Raw genomic sequence first — 17,279 nt, forward strand, 5'->3', positions numbered from 1 at the left:
TGAGAATGGTAATAGGGGATCTCCAGAATTTTACGTATTGATTGCCAAATATTGAGTGCCGCCTGTAGAAGCTTCAGACGGACCTTTTTAAAAAACGTCTGGTCCCCAAATTTATATAGAAAGAAATCTAAGCCTTGTGGCAGGTCTGATAACATAGCCCGAAAGAGACGACCATTCGATGAAGAGTCCAACTTATTTGTCAAAAGTCTGAAATTCTTGAACTGAAATGCATAACAATAGAAAAGTAAATCAGGGAGAGCCAGCCCACCTAGATTCAATCCCCTTCTCAATTTCCTCCAGGCAATCCTGGGACACTGTGGGCCCAAATAAAAGACCCGATCCTTCCTTGAAGGTTAGAGATATCCTTCTTATTCAAATTTAGGGGAATGGAGTTGAGTAAGAAGGTAATTTTAGGCAGAATTATCATTTTGACCAGGTTCACTCTACCATAGATGTTAAGAGGTAGACTGTTCCATCTGGTCAACAGCTTCCTCACCTCCTTTACCACCGTTTGCCAACTAGTTTTCGAAACATCCTCTAATTTATGAGTGAGGTATATTACCAGGTATCTGATTTTTAATTTGGCTTCTGGTATCGGGACCTGGTTGTTCCAACTCATTATGTCAGTTTTCTCTTTATTGATTCTGTACCCCAACACTATACCGAAATCTTCAGCCAATTCAAATAGCCTGGGAATGGCCTCAACAGTGTTGGCCGTGTAGAGGAGTAGATCGTCAGCGTATAATGCTGTCTTCAGCACCAAGTCCCCCATTTTAAACGGTTTAATTACTGGATCTGATCTCAAGGAGCAGACAAAGGGCTCAATAAAAATATCAAAGAGGAGGGGAGACAGAGGACAACCCTGCCTCGTTCCCCTTGAAATATTCAACCACTTAGTCAAACTGCCGTTGACCTGTACTTTGGCCCGGGGACCCCTATATAGTGTCTCAACCCCTTTAATAAATGTGGCGGGAAACCCGAACTTTGCCATAATTTCCCATAAGAATCACCAGTTAACCTGGTCAAATGCCTTTGCTGCATCAATCGCAACAATGGCAAGTGGCAGTCCTTTCTCCATCGCTACGTCTATTGCTCCAACAACTTGAAACGTAAGTTTGTTAAGCTGACGGCCTGGTATAAACCCCCTCTGGTCAGGATGGATTATGGACTTAATTACTTTCGCCAGTCTAGATGTTAGTATACCGGAATACATTTTTGAATCTGAATTAAGAAGGGAAATAGGTCTATACGACTCAATTTTTTTAGGATCTTTGTTCGGCTTTGCTATCAAGGTGATGGTGGGTTCCGACCAAGAAGCTGGAGTGTGCTCTCCCTCCACAAAGATTTTGTTAAAAAGTAACAGTAGTGGGGCTAGGATTTCCTCCAGATTGTCCTTATACACCTCCGTCGGCAGTCCATTCTGACCGGGGGCCTTATTTCTAGACATCTTTTTCAGCTGAGCCCGTATCTCCCCTTCCGTGATCTTGGTGACTAAAGAAGCTTCATCAGACTCACTCAACTGGGGTAGATCCCTCAAAGCCCACCACTGCTCCAGCTCTTCCACCCCATGTCTGCTATCTTCTTGATCTAATTCCTCCAAAAAATCTCTAGCCTCTCCCCTGATCTCAACATCTTCTGTTAGGAGCAGCCCCGAATCTCGCTGAGTTAATGAGCTAATATTATTCCTGCTCCTCTCAACCCTAGCTTTCCAGGCCAGGAGGGAACCACACTTCTCTCCGTAGTCAAAATTCTGAAGCTTACTAACTTCCCACTTGTCCTTATTTATCTTATCAGCTCGTGCTTTGAAGCCTATCTGCAACTCTAAAAGCTCCTTTTCGAGTGCAGGAATCCTTCCTCTATCCTCCAAAACAGCTACCTGTAGCTGTTGTTCCTTTTTTTTTTATTAAATCAAGATCATGAATGTCCTTTTCTTTCCTAAACTTTCTTTTCAACACCATCTGTGAGCCAAAAATACCTCTTAAGTAAGATTTAAGTGTTTCCCAAACTGTTTGTTCTGAAGCTGTACCACTAATAAATAGGAAAAACTCCGACAAACTCCCCTTGATTTTGATTTTAATCTCTTCGTCTAAAAGAATTGTTCTGTTCAAGGTCCACCTGTACTCTAAAGGGCTAGTCTTAACATTGATTTTTAGCTCAACCGCAGAATAGTCCGACAGACCTACTGGGATATATGAGATTGAAGCAATATCAGGCAAGAGCACTTGGTCTAAAAGAAAAAGATCTATTCTGGAGTATTGTCTATACTTTTTACTATAAAAAGAATATTCCCTAAGGGTACCGTGCTTAACTCTCCAGGCATCCTGTAAGGTAAAGTCCTTCATAATATTCTTCAAAGCTAAAAGGGATTTATTTGGGGGGTTATATTTAGATTTGGAGGTACGATCTAACTGGCTGTCCAGTATCAGATTGAAATCACCCCCTAATATAACTGGAGCCGTGTGTTGTATCATACTCTCCTCTAACTTCCGAAGAAAGCTGGAGTTGTCTTCATTGGGGCCGTAATAAACAGCACACGAAAGAGTAGAATTACCAATAGAGAGGACTGCCACCAGCCATCGCCCAGACTGATCAGTACCCCATTTCTGGACCCTGATCCCCTTGTTAGCACGAACAATTATAGCTACCCCCCTAGTGGAACTCTTTTGCTTGGAGCAAAGAACTTCCTGTACCCAGCTAAGTTTTGCAAACACTTGACAGCACGCTTCAGCTTCTAAATGGGTTTCTTGTAAAAGATATACATGGGCTTCGATATTTTTTAGGAATTCGCATACCCTTAATTGCTTCTTCCGGCTCCCTATACCATTAAGATTCCAGGAAAGGAATTTACTACTGGTTACCATACCGGAGACCATTGTCTGATACAACCGCACCAGTAGCCAGCAGTGGCCAACATTCTCATTCTAGACTGGTAAGATAAAGACTTATGGCATATGAGGACATTTTTATATTTTCACCCCCTCCCCTGTGACCCCTCCCCCCCACCCCCGAGGAACCCTCCCATCATGTCAGGCGTGAACACGCCTTAGGGGGCTCCGCACTCCCGAAACGCCACCCTACGTGAATAAGAAATTTCCTCCCTACTAAGTGACTTATCCTTCTCATTTTTAATATATTTTGTTTATATGTTCGCCCCCTTGTTTTTACAATCACCCTTTTATTTTATTTTTTTAAACCACTTGTGATAAAAAACACGATACCATTCTCATATCTTATCCACTAAGTGTAGGTGTGTAAGTGTGTGCAACCAGTGTACATTTACATTTAGCTGCCTCAAGTTCGTGAAAGTAGAATGTGCGATTCACTTATGATTTTTTCCCCCTTTATTTCTGCTTATTTCTTAATTGCTTGAAACTGGTTCTTGCTTGAGTCTGGTTATTTCCTCATTTTTGAAAGCAACTCGTCCACCTCCTCTGGGTGGTTGCAGTTATGCATCTTGTTGTTCGACATGATCTTGAGTAAAGCGGGGAATTTCATTTGAACTTGAGCTCCCAGGGAACGAAGTTCTGGCATCCTAGAACCCAACTCCCACTGCCTTTGAGCCGTCTTCCCCCCTATATCAGATCTAATTTGATAGGGGTGAGCGTGATAGTGGAGAGTAGAGCGTGCGAGACATCTGCTAAGTATAAGTTCCTTAACCCTGTAGGTTTGAAAATAGACCAGAATCTTCCTCGGTGCTTTGCGGTCCGGATGCAACCTAAAAGGGTCTCTGTGCACCCTCTGGATCTCGGCCTCTAAGTCAATATCTAACCGATCCTTTAGTACACCTTCCCGTAGTAACCTACAGACAAACCCCTTTATGTCCTCAACTTCTTCTCCTTCTGGCATTTTAAGGATTCTAAGATTATTCCGCCGACTTTGCGTTTCCAGTCTCCCCATGTCCATCATTAGTGTTCGATTTTGTGCTTTGAGAGCTTCAATATCCTTAGAATTCCCTATGGTTATTTCTGAGAGTGTGGTGACTTTACTCTCCAACGAACTTGTTCGAACCGCTATTCCCACCAGCTTAGCCTCTAGTGCGTGAAATCTGTCATGCAAACCCTTTTGGTTACCCTCAGAAATCTCAAACTTTTCCAGTAAATCCTCCCTCAGTGTTTGGAATAGAAAACCGAGTCTATCCCCCTCAACATCAACCTCAGCCGATACTCGACTAATAGGTAAGGCAGGATTCTGGGTAACAAGATTACTAGGGGGAAGAGACTGAGACGGGGGTTTAGTTTGAGTTATTTGGGGAATCTGAGGAATGGGGTGGGCTGCGAAGCTCAATGGGACCGGGGCAGTAGCAGAGGCAGGAATTGAACTCCGAGAGGTTAATACAGCAGGAGGCTCCTGTGCTACTAATAATAAAGAAGAGGGCTCTTGGGAGCTAATCATACCACCATCATCAGGGCTGGAGTGTGCCGTAACCTCTAAACCCTCTTCATTAAGGGCCGACTCGAGTATGGTATACCTATTCTTCAGGGCCAAGATAGGAGGAGCGGCCGCTTTACCGATTTGAGATACGGTCCCAGCAACTACTGCTCCTACCTCTTCTACCCCGTCTACTGCTGCTTCTGCGTCTTCTGTTTTCACTCCTGACTTTTCTTTGGAGCTTGCCACATGCTCCATTATTTGGAAGTAGCTTTTAAGCGAGGGATTGCTCTTCTGTGCCTGGAACTGCTTGATTACCTTGGCTGTCCCACCTTTCCTTGTTCTCCCCTTCTTTTTCTGTTTGTATGGGGATGGATGCGTAGGATCCCCTCTCTCTCCTGTCTTTACTAAGTCCCATGCCCCTTGTCTCCTCAAGTCCTGCTTAGACCTGAGCTGATACCTGTTTCTAATCTCTCCCCCTCTCTCTTTGGGTGCAGAACGCTCAGATTGATAAGAACCGGCAATAGGAACCCCCGGGCTTATCTGTAATGGCTGCCCCACCTCTGCGCCACTACCCTTGGTATCACTGCTCGCTCTGCTGCGACTGACTTGATGAAATACAGATGAGGCCAGTGTCGATGTATCTGCCTCCATGCAGACCTCCCCTCTTAGAACCTCCTTACCGCTGTGCCACACTCCCAGAAATCTTAGGGTTGATAGATGTCCCCAGCACACCGGGCCTCTGGAACGGGAGAGAAGTGCCCCCCTGGAGCGATGCCAAAGACTGCTTCGACTTTCTCCTTTGTCTCGAGGTGTTTCTTGTCTTCGCTTTTCCTCTTCAGACCGAAGCAGGCCCCCCGTGTTCGCCGCTACAACCACGTCAGCTCTCCAGCAGACGCAAACGCCAGCCTGATCCAGCTCCTCTGTCTTCCGCTTCCTAGCGTAATACCGCTCGCGCATTCCCCCCGAGGTCCTAGCGCCCGAGAGCGCTCACCGCAAACCTCGAAGGAAGCACAACACTGAAAGAAAATTCAGAAATGCCCTCAATACTGCTCCCCGAATAATGCCCTCCACTCCTCACCGCATGTTTTCAGAAAATTCTGCTTCTTAGTAGGGAAAATTCATGTAAAACTGCCTGTGGCGCCTCCAGAGCGAGGAGTCCCGCAGCAGCCGTCAGCCTGCCACCGCCATGTTCCTCCCTCCAAAATGAAACCTATGGTTTTTTCAGTGATATATATATATATATATATATATATATATATATATATATATATATATATATATATATATATATATATATATATATATATATATATATATATATATATATATATATATATATATATATATATATATATATATATATATATATACCACTTTAACCTCATCGCTGCTAAGGGTATTGCCACACCAGTGCTGAGCACTTTTTCTGATGCTTCAGACTCTTCATTCTTGAGCCTTCAAAATATTTTTTCCCACAATAGGTATCCAAGCCAAATTAGCGTCCTTTTCCCCCCACATTTTAGCGATTCTAAAAGTATATGTGGTTTGTGTATTCCCCTGGAGGTGATCAAGGAAATAGCAAAAATAGAGCCAAATGTTTGTGTTTTTTCACGCTGTGCTAGAAAGCTTGTGTTTTGTTTTTCTGAAAAAGGCCATCAACAAAAAGGTTTGCTGTGCTAAGATCACATTTCTCACAGCTTTCTACAGCCAGAGTTCTAAAAAAACAATTATTTTACCAGAGTTATTGCATTTTTCTAAGTGCCAGTCTATATTTCTATTCTTTGTGGTATCCACCTACAACCTAAAATGAAACGGGGATGTTATTTATCACAGGGTATTGAGTGGCGCTTGCCAAGTAGCGTGGAGTTAGCACAAATGAGGATTGTGGATTCGGTGCTACAGGTGAGAGAAAAACCCCTGAACCCTCAATTCTGGACCAAGGTCCGTCTACAAACAACAACAGGTCCCATGCACACGCAATTTTAGGACCCACTGGTCGGACGTATCACCAGTTGCAATGTCCAAAGACTTACTCTACTCTATTACTGCCCTGAAGAAGTCAAGGGTTTCACACCCCATTGACGAAATACGTGTTGGCCTACCCATGAAGTAACACATCATTAAAGTCAACATTTAAAAAAAGAATATTTTGTCTTTATCCTTAACTAGCAGCTCGTCCCGACGTTGTCCGGGTATGAATTGCTGCCGGCCAGTAGTATATTGTTTCGTAGGATTTCGGTTCGATAGCATTTCTTATCTGTGACAGGCCTGTGAAACGCTCCGATTCACAGTGCACTGCTGATGCACTTAAGAATGCACGTTCAGTAGTGTGTGAACTCGAGTTTCCCTACTTTATTTTCCTTGCAATATTATATAGCGCGAACTCGCCAACATGGCATGAGCACAATTTACATTACAGAAGAACACATTCATTTGTGGTAGGCACGGGGAGACAAAGCGATTTGCCTGGAATCACAGGATGTTGAGCTGATGCCGAGATTCGAACGTAGCTCCCCATCTCTAAAGTTCGCAATTCTAGAACTTGTGGTGGGAGGTGTGTTTAAAAGTGTATGTCGGTGCTGGGCATCAATGAGAGAGACCTGTGCATTTTTCCAATCGATGGTGAAAAAATATGAGTATGTTGCTGGAGATGTGGGCCGCCGTGCCACCAATGTACTTACGGGGGAGGGTAAACACCCATTATTTCTCAACTTTCTTTCCGCATACCATCACTCCGCATACTTTCATTCCGAAAGTACCATGACTCCGCCCTGCCATTATAATGCATGGCATTACATTTGATATGCTTTTACCACGCATACATTTACAACGAAATTCATTGTAAATGCATGAATGGTAAAAGCATGTTTTTTTTAAATGTTTGGATAAGGCAAGTATGGATATAGGGGTATATGTTTTGGGGTACTGAGGTATATGTTTTGGGTTTTTTGGGTATTTTAAGGGTCCAGATATAGTTTTGGGTTATGGGGTACAGGGGTATTTTTAGGGTTCAGGGCTAGGTTTGGGTTTTGGGGTATAGGGGTATTTATAGGGTTCAGGGGTAGGTTTGGGTTTTGGGGTACAGGGGTATTTTAAGGGTTCAGGGCAAGGTTTGGGTTTTGGGGTACAGGGGTATTTTTAGGGTTCAGGGCTAGGTTTGGGTTTTGGGATACAGGGGTATTTTAGGGTTCTGGGCTAGGTTTGGGTTTTGGGGTACAGGGGTATTTTTAGGGTTCAGGGGTAGGTTTGGGTTTTGGGGTACAGGGGTATCTTAAGGGTTATGGGCTAGGTTTGGGTTTTGGGGTACAGGGGTATTTTAGGGTTATGGGGTAGGTTTGGGTTTTGGGGTACAGGGGTATTTTTAGGGTTCAGGGGTAGATTTGGGTTTCGAGGTACAGGGGTATTTATAGGGTTCAGGGCTAGGTTTGGGTTTTGGGGTACAGGGGTATTTTTAGGGTTTAGGGATAGGTTTGGGTTTTGGGGTACAGGGTATATTTATAGGGTTAAGATGGGTTAGTGTTTAAGGGTGTTGGGGTATTTTATAGAGTAAGGGTGGGTTATGATTATCGAGTGCAGGGGTATTTAAAGTAGGGGTGGGCGGAATTGGCGCAAACTTAGTACAATAAATCCGCAATATTTCGTTCCATCAGATTTCCAATTAATAAAACAGAAACCTCATATATTCAAGGTAAAATAACAAGTATTTCTACATGCTAAAATGCATATAGTCATTTCACAAAAGTGAAATTAGCTTCCAGCAAGCAGTGAGAGAGGTGATGATTTTGAGATCAAGCCCCTGCAAAGCATTATGGGACGAGATTAGCAGTGGGAAGTGAATATTATAGTATCCAAATAATTCTACAAAGAGCTGCAGTTCACCTCTTCCCCAGTTGTCCCCGATGAGGCAAATGCAATAGCATTTAAAATATTACACATCAAGCTGCAGTTCACCTCGTCGTCCCTAGATGGCCCTGATGAGGCAAATGCAATAGCATTTAAAATATGATACATCAAGCTGCAGTTCACATCGCCGTCCCTAGATGTCCCTAATGAGGCAAATGCAATAGCATTTAAAATATTATACATCAAGCTGCAGTTCACCTCGTCGTCCCAAGATGTCCCTGATGAGTAAAATTCAAAAACATTGAAACCCTTTCATGAATGCTAAAAATTATGCTAATCTTATCCCAAAATGCTTTGCAGGGCCTTTTAGTTGTATTTTTGCCCATAACTGTGCTTGGGGTGGTTTTAAGAGAATGGGACCTCCACTGAATTACTATTTAAAGGGAGCAGGAATGTATAGAACCTGGGAAGAAAAAACAACACTCGTGATGGAATGCCCCCAGCGATTGTCACGCTCCCCAGCACACACCCATAGCACAATGCAGACACGCCCACAAGGGACTACTTTGCTGGCACGGTTCTTTTACCTTTTATATGTATATGGTGGGCGTCTGCACAGCCTATGTCCTTCTGCTGCAACTGCCCTTTCCAACGCTGTATTGGGTGTTGTGATTGGTGCTGTGGTTCCTGAGATTACCCGCCTCAAAGGTTTGGGCTCTCTCTTTATTATATTAGTATAGATAACGATTACCTTTTGTATTGTTCATCCACTCATATGCATGTGCACGGGACCTGTTGTTCCACCTACAACCTACTTGATGTTTGTGGTGGAAACAAGTGTGAAGCATGTGGGTGAGCCTGAAAAGCCAGACATTTCTGAAAACTAGACAAAAATTCTGACTTTTAGCAAGGGGTCCTACGTTTAGATCGCTTTGGGTTTACACAAAAGCTAGTCAGAAACAAGGTAAACAAATTGTGAAAAAATACAAATTGCTCACAATTTTTGTATCTGTCATTTTTTACCCTTAAGGACGATTTACAAAAGTAATATACCATTTAGTCCTTCAGACCCTTCGGGTCACAGAGACATGTAGTGGTTGTTCGTTTTCCAAAAACACGCATACCCAAAGCAAACAACTGAGCTGCAGCTTATAATAGTTTTTCATTGCGTACCGATTGTGCTTCAGTTTATATGGCGAAATCTAAGTAATGAAAAATGGGCCAGAAGGCAATTTATGCATTTTAAAATGGTCCCTAGATACTAAGTTTATAAATAGTGGCTATTTGTACAACTTTTAACTTGAGGCTACCCATACTATCGTGATTCAAAGGATATATTGAAAAATGTGTTTTTCCTGCACCCTGGCTTACCTTTGGAGACCAAAAAGGGAGAGAAATGTAATTTATAATAACAAAAGTTGTTCTACACTTTGTTTTCACTTTTATGACTGAAAATGGTACACACGTTTTCTGGGTGGGCCTAATTCTCGCAACAGTATAGGTGGCAAGACGCAAGTGGAGACATCAAATGTTCACCATCACCACGTTGGTGTGACATGTGTGATTCCTACAACATTTTCTTACCCAGAAAAACTTTCACACACTTTTTCTCCCTGGAGAGAAAGTTCTGTAATCTGTGGGGATCCTCAAAACTCTTACCATCCATTGTTCCCATGCTTTTCCAGATAAAAATTGTACCCCACTTTTGTGGCTGAGTCGCACATAAGGCGGGAAGGACCCTAAAATGTTCGTCCCAATACCTCCTGCAATCCTCAAATGATGACCAACATCACAATTTTTCCTCACATGTCAGTTATTGAAGGTTTCATAATCTGCAGGGATCCACACGATTCCCACCACCCAGCATTCCTACACATATCCTAATAAAAAAAGATTTCCACTTGTGTAGCTGGGAATAGCACCCAGTATTTCATTTATTTATTCATTCATGTTTGATTAATAAAGTTCATAACATCTTGGGAAACTGAATTAACTGTTTCCCATGAGTACCGATTGCCAGTCAATCATTAAAAACCTCTAACAAGTTTGACAAGCATTCATTAAAATCAAGAGGGTTTTTTCTTTTTCTAAAAGAATAATACAAAAAGTATAAGCACGATTTGGGCAGTCCATGTAGGGTGGTGAGGTTCGTTGGGTTTAGCAGGAGGTAAGTCAGGATAAACATCTCGTCTGGTGCGAATTAGTACTTGGGTTGTCCTCCCTAAAGGTGGAACTCCTCTGACCTTTATCAGTGTTTGTAGAGCTGGCCTGTCTGCAGTGCGGCTTGGATGATGTTAGTGAATTTCCCTAACCTTGCAAGGGTTTGACCAATGTTCTTAGTGAAGCACATATCTGATGCTTCCCTGCGGCATCTGTAGAAGTTGCCCCGGCAGAATAGGATCAAAAGGCGATGTCGATCATTGGCAAGGTGAGGTCAGCAGCACAGCAGGTGTAGCCAATACTCGAGATGGTGATTGCAAAGTCTTCACGATAACTACCCGTCCTTCCGTGTCCATTGAGGGTTGAAATCATGAATTGGAAGAGCTAGCAGACACATGTAAGTGATTTTGTTGCAAGACTGGGATTGGAGGGGGTATTTGAAGTATGGTTGGGCTTTCCCCTTGATGTTCGAGACGTCCAAAGCTGTGAAGAGGGGCTTGTGTTGAAGCCTATTAATGTCTCTTTCATATGATGCTTGAATGGTTTGTTCATTTATTGTTTTTTTCCGCATTGACAAAGGGATACGTGGATTAGACAGGTTTCTTATTTCGATCTTTAGTGTGCCGGTAGCTAAATACAGCTGTGCATCCCATGGGGAATGCTCGTCAGCAAACATAGATTGTTATGGTGCTTTTAGGGAATGGGATGGGGCGCGCAGGATGCGGTTGAAATGTTGCACTAGAGGCCATATGTATCAAGGTATTTTGCGATCGCAAATGCTGCAGATAGCAAAAAAAAGGGGTTGTGATCGAAAAATACCCTCTTCCAATGTATAACAGGGTTTTGCATTGCAAAGTAGGTATTCCCTAAATTTGCAAATACCTATTTTGTGAGTTCCACAATTTGTGAATGTCCATTTGCGACTTCGCAAATACCGAAGCGCAATTTGTGATATTTGCAAATACCCTCATCGCAAAATGCGGATTCGCAAACCTATGTATCAAAATATCGCAAATTGCGAATCCACTGAAATTGCAATTTTGCTCCTGAGTTTTACCACCAACTCAAAGCAGGTGGTAAACAGGTGCAACCTATCTAAACAGGCCCACAATGCAATAGGGACTTCCACAATGGCAGCGCTGTATGTGATAGCCAGAAGGATGCAGATTCAAGCAGCAGCACAGAGAAGAAGGTGACAGGAGCGGGTCTTCAGAGCGTGCATCACTGTGTTACAGCAGACAGAGGAAGAGATACATGAGAAGTATAGGCTGGACTCAGCTACCATAGTGGACTTGATTTCTGAGCTAAAACCTATGCTTGAACACCCAACCCGCAGGACCCAAACCATTCCACCACATGTGCAGGTCCTGTGTTCACTGCACTTACTGGCATCAGGGAGCTTCCGGGGGTCATAGTGACAGTAGGGGTGGTCTCCCAGAGTTGCCTGGTGTGCTTCTTCCATGCATTCTTGGATGCAATGATACAGAGGCTGCCTCATCACATCACATTCCCCACCACACAACAGGCATTGTAGCAAACCAAACTGGACTTCTACCAGATTGCCCAATTTCGCCATGTCATTGCTTGCATAGATGGTACCCATATAGCCCTCTAACCCCCCTCAAACAATGAGTACGTATTCAGAAATCACAAAAAATCCCATTCACTCAACATACAGATGATCTACAATGCAAAATATATCATAACTGATATTGTGGCAATATACCCTGGCAGTACACACGATTCCTTCATTTTTAGACATCGTGGAATATTAACACGTCTCACTGGGGGTGAATTTAGTGAGAGCTACCTGCTAGGTAAATGCATGTCAAGCACTCTTACATGCAGTTAAGGCCTGAAGTGAGAGGGCAGTGATTAATCGTATGCCTTTCATCCTGCAGGTGGCAGTGCATATGCAGTCTGCAAATTTATCCTCACACTGTACCTCAATCCGGCTAATCCAAGAGAGCGAAGAAACAATCGCGCACACAAGTCAACGCGCTGTGTCATTGAGCAGACATTTGGTATACTGAAGAGCAGATTCCGCTGCCTGCATAAATGTGGAGGAACACTACAATATGGGCCAGAGACCTGCTGCAAGATTGTGGCTACTTGTGCCATGCTACACAACATTGCTACTAGAAAAGGCATACCAGTGGAACTCACAGATACAGAATCAGATGAGGATGAGGTACCAGGTCCATGTTGCAGACCAGCAGGTGGTGTAGGGGCAGCTGCGGGCTGTCAGAGAGTGATATAAAACCTCTAGGTGAGTAATGATGACACAATGCAAATAATATTTTGAGAATGACTGTATTTTAATGTACCTTACCGTCAGGTAAATAGCACTCACACAGCCTACAAACACAATTTATGTGTGGCACATTCTGTTGCACATGTCAAGTATACAGTGCATGGTTAATTGGTTAACAAAAGTCCATATGCCATGGGTTACTTCACCCATTAGCATTCTACTGTGGTGACAGTTCATTTCTTGTGTGCATGTCCTGCAGTTGCACTCTCAGGGTGCTGACTGCTCTCCCTTGAGGCATCTGATAGTGTTCCCTGCCTCACACTACGCCGTCTGGGTTCTGCAATTGGTGGGGTGATGCTGCTTTTGCTGTAGAGCTCCTCACTGTCCCCTGAGCCCAGGAGACCTGTGCCACCTATGGTAGCTGTATTCAGCTGGTCAAATGCATTTGTGACCTGCACCAACACTTTGGCCATATCCTGGCTGCAGTGTGCCATTTCCACCTGCATGGTCATTGTGCGGCGTGACAGTACCAAAGTGGCCTTTGACAAGCGGTTGACCTCCTTGCTGTATTTTTCCAGACAGGTGAACAGACATTGTTTTTCCCTACGTCTGGATGCCTGGTCTCTTTTCATCATGGAACAGAGTTCTTTTATAGCTCCAGTCATTTCCCCAATGCTGTCTGCACAGGCCTTATGTCCCTCATTGATTTTCAGATTGAGTTCTGTGATGCCCTCCTTCGTGTCTGTAAGGTTATGGTTATGGTTAAAAGACACCAACTGCCTGTGTATTGATTTCATACTTCTGGCTTGCAGGCTCTGGACCTTCACCATGGTGCCTTCCAGGCCCCTACAGCGTCTGCGCTGTTTGGTGCCTTTGGCCGCCGTCTCCTGCAATTCTCGTCCCTACGGTGCATAGGGGGTTGATCATGGACCTCACATGCATGCTGGTCCTGCTCTGGCTGTGCATCATCCTCTATGGATTACAGGTCTCCCTTCAACACCGGAAGTGGAGGTACAATGTGACGGTGTCTCCTTGGGACAGGTGTTGGCAGTGTTGTCTGCTCTGTGTCCTCTCCCCCTGCCTGGTCCTGTATGTGTGCTGCCTCCTCGGCTTCAGAAAACGGCCTGGGGAGTGGGGCCATACGTACCTCCACCTCTCCAGTTATAATATAAACTACACCTCACAGAACCTGGCCCTCCTGAAGAGCATATAGAAAACAAGCGTAGGAGGCCCACTTGTTTCTATTTTTAGTTTTGCCACAAATTTTCAGGTTAACAGCAATTTCACGACAAAATTGGAAACAAATGCTTTTGGTCCGTGGCGCGGTCCGTGTGGGACTCTACCACCATGCCTAGTGGGTCAGGGTATTCCTATACTGCCCCCTCATGTTTTATTTCACTTTTTTTAGGGGACTCCCTGAGTCTAAGTTCCAAGATGACTGCCAACACTTCCTGGTTGAAGTGTTGGCAGTCAATCAGATCTCGGCATGAGATCTGTCGGATCTGTGGAGGATTTGCGTGCCTAGATATCTATAAATCTTTTGTCATAATAACTCCTGAACTACTGCGCAGATTTACACCAAATTACAAACAGTACTCTTTCTGGATCAAGAGCAAGCTTTCTGCCAAGTTTGGTGTAATTCTGTTCAGCGGTTTGAGCTGTAGTTGTGTCTAAAATCTTCAATGGGAAATTGCATGGGAAACACATGATTTTTTGACCCCCTCCTTTTTCTCGGCCCCTTTTGACGGGTCACCCCAAAACATTCCATGCAGAACTAGAAAAAGTAGGCCACTAATCTTGGAAAATTTCATGAAGATTTGTCAACTGGCCCAAAGTTATTAGCAAACCAAAAAACACCTTCTCAATGGAAACTAGTTCCTAACTATAACTACTTACTGGGAATATATATTACAATCCTACTATATATTACAAATTCTACTGGCAGTCGCCACTATGTAGCTATAGTTAAGTCTGCTTTTCCATAGAAGGATCATTTTTTTTAATTTGCTAAGACATTTGGCCTTGTTTGACAAATATCACAAACCTATAAAAAAAAAAAATCACCTACCTCAGCTCCTTTCTATAACTTTTCGAGGTGATCCATCACACAGGTGCCAATAGAAACAAGCATTGGAAATGCAATAGGTCTCGCATTAGGAAAGTTTGAGCGATTGGTATTGTAAATGACACTTTTTTTATTTATGTGTTGGTTTTGAAAATAGCAAAATTAATAGCTTTGTCAGTTACAATGTCAATAGTTTTAACTTTCGCAAATGTGACACCTATAGCATTTGTAATGCAATGTGTGTTGTATTTCCGTGACTTAGATGTATTGATATTACAAATAACAATGGCTTTTAATTTTGTAAATAATGTGGTGGTGGATGCAGTGGTGGTGCATGTGGTGGATGTTGTGGTGGTGGATGTGGCGGTGGATGTCATGGTGGATGTGGAGGTGATGGTGGATGTGGTGGTGGATGTGGTGGTGGATGTGGTGGATGTGGTGGTGGATGCGGTGGATGTGGTGGTGGTGGATGCGGTGGATGTGGTGATGGTGGATGCGGTGGTTGTGGTGGATGCGGTGGTGGTGGTGGATGGGGTGGTGGTGGTGGTGGATGTAGTGGTGGTGGTGGGTGTGGTGGATGTGGTGGTGGTGGGTGTGGTGGATGTAGTGGTGGTGGGTGTGGTGGATGTGGTGGTGGTGGGTGTGGTGGATGTGGCGGTGGATGTGGCGGTGGATGTGGTGGTGGATGTGGCGGTGGATGTGGTGGTGGATGTGGTGGTTGATGTGGTGGTGGATGTGGTGGTGGATGTGGAGGTGGAGGTGATGGTGGATGTGATGGTGGTGGTGGATGTGGTGCTGGTGGTGGTGGATGCGGTGGATGTGGTGGTGGTGGATGTGGTGGTGGAAGTGTTGGTGGATGTGGTGGTGGATGTGGTGGATGTGGTGGTGGTGGATGCGGTGGATGTGGTGGTGGATGTGGCGGTGGATGTGGCGGTGGATGTGGCGGTGGATGTCATGGTGGATGTGGAGGTGATGGTGGATGTGGTGGTGGATGTGGTGGTGGATGTGGTGGTGGATGCGGTGGATGTGGTGGATGTGGTGGTGGTGGATGTGGTGGTGGTGGGTTGGTGGTGGATGTGTTGGATGTGGTGGTGGATGTGGTGGTGGTGGATGCGGTGGTGGTGGTGGATGCGGTGGATGTGGTGGTGGTGGTGGTGGATGTGGTGGTGGATGTGGTGGTGGAATGCGTGGTGGATGTGGTGGTGGATGCGGTGGTGGTGCATGTGGTGGAGGTGGTGGTGGTGGATGTGGTGGTGGTGGATGTGGTGGTGGTGGATGTGGTGGTGAATGTGTCGGTGGATGTGGATGTGGTGGTGGATGTGATGGTGGATGTGGCGGCGGATGTCATGGTGGATGTGGAGGTGATGGTGGAGGTGATGGTGGATGTGGTGGTGGATGTGGTGGTGGAAGTGGTGGTGATGGTGGATGTGGTGGTGGATGCGGTGGATGTGGTGGTGGTGGATGCGGTGGTGGTGGTGGATGCGGTTGTGGTGGTGGATGGGGTGGTGGTGGTGGATGGGGTGGTGGATGTAGTGGTGGTGGGTGTGGTGGATGTGGTGTTGGTGGATGTGGCGGTGGATTTGGTGGTGGATGTGGTGGTGGATGTGGCGGTGGATGTGGCGGTGGATGTGGCGGTGGATGTGATGGTGGATGTGATGGTGGATGTGATGGTGGATGTGGTGGTGGATGTGGTGGTGGATGTGGTGGTGGATGTGGATGTGGATGCGGTGGTGGATGTGGTGGTGGATGTGGTGGTGGATGTGGTGGTGGATGTGGTGGATGTGGTGGATGTGGTGGTGTTGGATGCGGTGGATGTGGTGGTGGATGTGGTGGTGGTGGGTGTGGTGGATGTGGTGGTGGAGGCGGTGGTGGTGCATGTGGTGGATGTGGTGGAGGTGGATGTGGATGTGGAGGTGATGGTGGATGTGGTGGTGGTGGTGGATGCGGTGGATGTGGTGTTGGTGGATGTGGTGGTGGATGTGGTGGTGGATGCAGTGGTGGTGCATGTGGTGGATGTGGTGGTGGTGGATGTGGTGTGGAAGTGGTGGTGGTGGTGGATGTGGTGGATGTGGTGGTGGATGTGGTGGTGGTGGATGCGGTGGATGTGGTGGTGGTGGATGCGGTGGATGTGCTGGTGGATGTGGTGGTGGTGGGTGTGGTGGATGTGGTGGTGGATGCGGTGGATGTGGTGGTGGTGGTAGATGCGGTGGATGTGGTGGTGGTGGATGTGGTGGTGGAAGTGGTGGTGGTGGTGGTGGATGTGGTGGTGGTGGATGCGGTGAATGTGGTGGTGGATGTGGTGGTGGTGGGTGTGGTGGATGTGGTGGTGGATGCGGTGGTGGATGTCATGGTGGATGTGGAGGTGATGGTGGATGTGGTGGTGGATGTGGTGGTGGATGTGGTGGTGGATGCGGTGGATGTGGTGGTGGTGGATGCGGTGGTGGTGGTGTATGCGGTGGTGGTGGAAGTGATGGTGGATGTGTTGGATGTGGTGGTGGATGTGGTGGTGGTGGATGCGGTGGATGTGGTGGTGGTGGATGCGGTGGATGTGGTGGTGGTGGTGGATGTTGTGGTGGATGTGGTGGT

The 17,279-nt window shown here is 45.5% G+C and overlaps 1 protein-coding gene across 2 annotated transcripts in view; it reads left to right on the forward strand.

The window, feature by feature from the left end:
* The window catches only part of LOC144783182 (uncharacterized), a 273,155-nt gene that overhangs the window by 108,488 nt on the left and 147,388 nt on the right, over positions 1–17,279 (forward strand). The window contains exon 3 of one of the 2 annotated variants that reach the window (XM_078662328.1): positions 12,276–12,643. The exons of the other annotated variant lie outside the window; for it this stretch is intronic. The gene's annotated coding sequence lies outside the window, so the exon portion shown is untranslated. The remainder of the gene's footprint in view (positions 1–12,275; positions 12,644–17,279) is intronic. 2 annotated transcript variants of the gene reach the window in all.

Source organism: Lissotriton helveticus, chromosome 1_1 (genome assembly GCF_964261635.1).
Source record: "Lissotriton helveticus chromosome 1_1, aLisHel1.1, whole genome shotgun sequence".
In the NCBI taxonomy this organism is placed as follows: Eukaryota; Metazoa; Chordata; class Amphibia; order Caudata; family Salamandridae; genus Lissotriton; species Lissotriton helveticus.